This window comes from Canis lupus, chromosome 6 (genome assembly GCF_011100685.1).
Source record: "Canis lupus familiaris isolate Mischka breed German Shepherd chromosome 6, alternate assembly UU_Cfam_GSD_1.0, whole genome shotgun sequence".
Lineage (NCBI taxonomy): Eukaryota > Metazoa > Chordata > Mammalia > Carnivora > Canidae > Canis > Canis lupus.
In genome coordinates this window covers 22,718,503-22,724,502 of record NC_049227.1, presented here as the reverse complement: position 1 = coordinate 22,724,502, position 6,000 = coordinate 22,718,503, and the positions used below count along the sequence as shown (strand labels likewise).

Genomic DNA, 6,000 nt, shown 5'->3' with positions numbered 1-6,000 from the left:
TCCATACCCAGTAGGATAGATTAGAGAATGATGTATAGAGCCATGATACAAAGCAGATGGGACCAAATAAAATAGGAGGGGGGTTGGTTCACAGAATATACTGGGTTATGGAGGCAGGAAGATCACTTCCATTCAGTGGGGAGCTGGCCATTTCTTTGAAGACATGCATTAGAGAGACACCTGGGTGGCTCACTGGTTGAGCATCTCCCCTAGGCTTGGGTCATGATCCCAGAGTCCTGGGATCGAGTCCCGCTTCGGCTCCCCGCAGGGAGCCTGCTTCTCCCTCTGCCTGTGTTTCTGCATCTCTCTGCATGTCTCTCATGAATAAATAGAATAAAATGTTAAAAAAAAAAAAAAGACATGGCATCAGAGCAGGGCCTGGGGGAAAGGCACCCCAGGGGAGAAGCAGCATGAGTAAACGTGTGCTGATGGGAATATCCGGAGTATCCCTGGCATTCAGCAAGTGGTCCTATTGGACACGGGTATGAGAAGCACAAGAGAAGTTGCTCACAGACACACATCCCCCTCTACATGTGCCAGACACTTCGCAAGAGGCTTCATATTTGCAATTTAATCTCCACACCAACCTACAATGATGTAGGCAATATTCTCCACTTGTTTCACAGATGGGAAAATCAGGTGCACAGAGAGGATAAGTCAATTCTGCAGGGTCACACAGCGAGAAAGTGACAGAGCTGTGATTCGAACTCAGGCTCTTAGCCACTACCCCACGTTGAAGGGAAGTGAGGGGAATAAAAGGAGACATGTAGGTTGGGGCCGAATGTAAGGCGTCTTCAAAGCCAGCGGAGGGTTTGGCCTTCATTCTGCAGACATCTGGAGCCATTGAAAGTGTCTGAAAGGAATGTGACACAGGCAGCTGAGCCTCTGGGAAGTACAGTCCCCAAAACGGAATCATTCCTTTACCAAGCCGGGAAACTCCCCTTGCAGCACCTGTCCTTCCTAAAGCAGCCTCGCAGGTAAGAATGTAACCTTAGCAGCCACCCCCATGTTTTCCTCTTTCCCCTAATGATAGCCAGCAGTCAGTCAACGCTGTACCAAGGGCTTTATGAGCATTATCTCATTGTAATCCCCCCTGAAAATAAAAGCCCAGTGAGGGCAGCCCTACTGCTGACCCCATTCACAGATGAGACAATAGAGGTTCAGAGAGGTAATAGGATGGGTCCAGGTGCCACCCAAGTCCAAAGTGGGCTCATTCCAAAGTGCACCATTCTGATAATAATAGAATAATTTGTGTGTCCCAGCAGGAAACAGAGAGAGAGGCTGTAGAGCTGGACCTGCTATGGGATCCTCAAAATATTTTCAGGTTGACATTACCTTTCGGACTGTACAGGAGCACAGCATTTTATTCCTAGTGGAATAACAAACCCCCACCTCCACCTCCACCCCCAGCACCCCTGGCATCGTCCAGGGCTGGGCTGAGCTCCCCACTCCTAGTCACCTCCAGCCTTGGCAGGGAGAGAAGTAGGGAGCACATGAAGCTGACCACATTCTTCCCTGCCGGCTGTCAACACACATCATCCACCCTGGGCAAGTGGCCACCTGCGGGGCTGCGGAGGGGCGGGGCTGAGGGCCCGTGTCCTCACCATTGGCACCCCCAAGTCATCTGCCCCTTCGGACGAGGTGACACAGCTCCTGGCAGCGGGCCTGGTGGGTGAGGTGTTTTCTCATGTAACTCTGATCGTACGAGATAAAGCCTGGTGTAGCCAAGTCCTCAGCAAGAAGGAAAGCAAACATAGCATTAAGACTCTGTCAACAAGGGTTTGGAAGGTAGGAGCCATCCAGGGCATACAAGTTCTGAGCCTGCCACCCCCTCTGAAACCCATCTTCGGCTCACCCCCTCCCCGAGAGGAAAGGAAAGGTCCTCCTGCAGACACTGTGGCAGGAATTGTCAAGATGCCAGAAACCCCAGGCAAATTTGCCTAGTGGATAGAATAGCCTTCCCTTTGGGGGTTCATTCAACATTCTGAATTTACAAAAAACAATAACAACAACAAACTCTAAATAACAGAAATTTTTGGAAAGCAGTTACAAATATTAGAGCACAAGCTGAAGTGTGCATCCAGCAAGTGTACTTCTCTCAAGCCTACACTCATCCCAACCAGTCCAGAATCCACCCACCCCCCAGAGGTCCATCTACATTCTAGGAAGCCTACATAAAAAAAAAATTCTGGGGCACTTGGGTGGCTCAGTTGGTTAAGCATGACCTTCAGCTCAGGTCATGATCTCCAGGTCCTGGGATCAAGCCCATGTCAGGCTTCCAGCTCAGCCAGGAGTCTGCTTCTCCCTCTCCCTCTGCCCCTCCCCCTGCTCATGCTCTCTCTCTCTCTCTCTCTCTCTTTCTAATGAATAAATAAAATCTTATTTACATTTTTTTTCCAGGGACGCCTGGGTGGCTCAGCGGTTGAACATCTGCCTTCAGCCCAGGGTGTGATCCTGGGATCACGAGTCCTGCATCAGGCTTTCTCCTGCTTCTGTCTCTCCCTGTGTCTCTGCCTCAGTCTCTGTGTGTGTGTGTCTTTCATGAATGAATGGATAAAATCTTTAAAAAAAATTATTCCATAATTCCCAATGCCCTAATTTTTTTAAAAAAAGATTTTATTTATTTATTCATGAGAGACATAGAAAGAGAGGCAGAGACACAGGCAGAGGGAGAAGCAGGCTCCATGCCGGGAGCCTGATGTGGGACTCGATCCCGGGTCTCCAGGATCACATCCTGGGCTGAAGGCGGCGCTAAACCGCTGAGCCACCAGGGCTGCCCTAATTAGCATTAGCCAATGCCCTAATTAGCATTTTTCCTGACAATCGATTTTTCCACATACACATGGGGTCCGGCTTATGATTATTTGCCTTTACCATGGTGCAAAGGTGATACATGTTCAGTAGAAACCATACTTGGAATTTTGAATTTGGATCTTTTCCCAGGCTGGTGACACATAGTATGATCCTCTCTCATGATGCTGGGCAGTGGCATCTTGAGAGTCAACAGTCAATACGCTCAAACCATTCTATACCCGTACGACAGTCTGTTCTCGATTTCAGTATAGTACCTCATCAGTTACATGACATATTCAACACTTTTTTTATAAAACATGCTCTGTGTTAAACGATTTTGCTAAATTGTAGGCTAATGTCAGTGTTCTGAATACCTTTAAGGCAGGTTAGGAGAGGCTGTGATATTCAGGAGGTTAGCTGTATTCAATGCATTTTTGACTTAGAATATTTTCAACTGGGACACCTGGGTGGCTCAGTGCTTGAGCGTCTGCCTTTGACCCAGGGCCTGATCCTGGAGACCCGGGATCGAGTCCCACGTCGGGCTCCCTGCATGGAGCCTGCTTCTCCCTCTGCCTGTGTCTCTGCCTCTCTCTCTGTCTCTCGTGAATAAATAAAGTTAAAAAAAAAAGAATATTTTCAACTTACCACGGGGTTATCAGGACGTAACCCACTGTAAGTTGAGAAAGATCTGTAGGTATGATATTGCTTTTATTGAGTAATATTCTCTCATAAAAAAATCCTCTTTTTTCCATGTTGCCATAAAAAATCATTTCCTCATTTGTTATACAAGCAGTATCTGTTCCTTGCAAAAACATTACAATATACAGTTTAAACTAAAAATGTTTTTTTAATGCCCCAAGATCCTTCCACCCAAACATAATCACTTTAAATACTTTGGTTAATCTTATCCAAACTTTTTTTCTATGCACATGGTTACCTATACATCCATAGTTTGTTTTTTGTTTTTTGTTTTGTTTTTGTTTTTTTTATTTATGATAGTCACAGAGAGAGAGAGAGAGAGAGGCAGAGACACAGGCAGAGGGAGAAGCAGGCTCCATGCACCGGAAGCCCGACGTGGGATTCGATCCCGGGTCTCCAGGATCGCGCCCTGGGCCAAAGGCAGGCGCCAAACCGCTGCGCCACCCAGGGATCCCCATAGTTTGTTTTAAACAGAAATAATTCACCATCCTTCTTAACAGCTCTGCAGCCTTTTATTGTGTGCCTGTATGGTGGTCTGTCCCATGCTTCTGGCCTGTTGTACATTTAGGTTTTCTTGCTGTGGGCATCTGTGTCCGTGCAGAGAAGCCAGGCAGTGAGGGTTTTGTTGCTATAAAGGGTGGTCCCCTTTCAAGCCCACCTGTGGTACTAGATCCCCAGGTGAGCAAGGAAATGACAAACCAGGAGCACTCAGGTCCTCCAAGGTTCAGCATATTGGCCAAAGGCCAGATGAATGCTTGTTTCTCCTTTAAAAGGCCATTCAAAAAGAAAGCGGGTTTTTCTGCAGCTGTAGCCACGTCTACGGTCTTGGGGCTCGTGGGCTTTCGGGCTGGGATGGCAGGACAAGGGGTAAGCTTCTCCTGGGGTAGAGACCTAGGTCTGGTAGTGAAGGAACCGACGGACAGAACAGGTTTGGTAAGAACACCCACCGCCACGTGCCATGCACGCCATGCACATTGCTGGGGGGCTGTCTTTGGGTTGCAGATGGTGAGGTGTTTTATCTAATCTGGTGAGTTTCTGAGGCAAGGGAGTCTTGCCTCGCTGAGTCTGTCTCCCTGTGCAGTGTGGCGTGTGGAGATGGTTTTTAGATGTTGTGCAAACAAACATCTTTCATCTCATCAGTAATTGTTTATGTTGAGGTGTATTAGAACACATATAATTGGTGACATCGAACCTGTGATTTTGGGGACACTCTGGCTTAGGACAAAGCTAAAGTAGGTGTTTAAGTAAAAACAAGAGTGAGTCAACAGAAAGAAAGATGGGTACCCAGATACAGCCCACACCGTGAAGGCACCACTCAACGTGGGCCCTTGGGCAGTGAGCAGTTCATCCCCGGGAACGAAAGCCAGCCGGCCATCCTCAGGTCCAGTTCTTGACCTGCCTTTGCTACCAGAGGCTTCTGTCTCCAGAGACGGCTTTTCAGACCTTCTTCATTCCTGCAGCGTAAGCTGGATGGAGAACCTAGAAGGTACTGGAAACAAACAGTCAGCACAGGTGCATCATCTGAGTTCCTAAAACCTGCAAGCTGCTCTGGTCTGGTCACCTTTGAACATGGGAGTCCTGTCCTGCAACACGGTAAATGCCTCTGATGGCTTTGCACCTGCACCCTAAGTCAGGCATCTATTTTTGAAGTAAGATTTTTTAATTTTTTTAGATTTTTTAAAAAAGATTTTTTAAATTTATTCATTAGAGACCCAGAGAGAGAGGCAGAGACATAGGCGAGGGAGAAGCAGCCTCGCCACTGGTAGCCTGATGCGGGACTCGATCCTGGGACCCCGGGATCACACCCTGAGCCAAAGGCAGATGCTCAACCACTGAGCCGCCCACGTGCCCCTGAAGTGAGATTTTTAAATAGATCTGTGTATCTGAGATTTTCTTTAGCCTCTGCATTGTCACGTTAGCATACGAAGGGGCCCCAGGGCTCTCCTGACCATTATTGCGGGTGGGGAGGGAGGAAAGCAGGTGTAAGCAGCCGTTCTTGGGGCCATGGATGCCTTGTTAGCACCAAGAGCCGCAGTTCACCATGAGTGTGCACGAAGCGTTCCCTCCCAAATGCCTCTCTCTTTCGGATGCTGTGATTGCTTTTCTGCGGTGCTGAGAGGCAAGGGCATGTGGTGTGAGAGCTCTGAGCAGAGGGGTCTGCAGGGCCCCAGGCCTCCATGGAGCTGGCTGGGGGTGGCGGGGTGGGGTGAGGAGGACCCCAGTTACGGCATCACATCTGGAGACCAGACCGGGTTTTCCAAGGACTCCAGTGCACGGTCCCTGCAAGGTGTGGCCGGGGTTCTTTCCAGCAGCAGCAGCAGCAGCAGCTCTGAGCACTTATCTGACACCATTACTCATCTTTCATCCCAGGACCAGCCAGACTGGCACAGCAAGGCCGCTTGGAGCTGCCAGGTGGACAGGATGGAGCCTGGCACCAGGTTAGGGTGGAGGTGGCGGCGGGCCCTGGCCCCACATGCTTTGCCCACCCCCACGCCGGCTTCTCTGGGG

General features: G+C 49.1%; 1 protein-coding gene across 1 annotated transcript in view; it reads left to right on the top strand.

The window, feature by feature from the left end:
• Positions 1–958: 958 nt before the first annotated feature.
• Positions 959–6,000, top strand: part of SCNN1B (sodium channel epithelial 1 subunit beta) — a 41,715-nt gene continuing 36,673 nt past the window's right edge. The window contains 1 exon segment of the mRNA NM_001313864.1: positions 959–977. The gene's annotated coding sequence lies outside the window, so the exon portion shown is untranslated.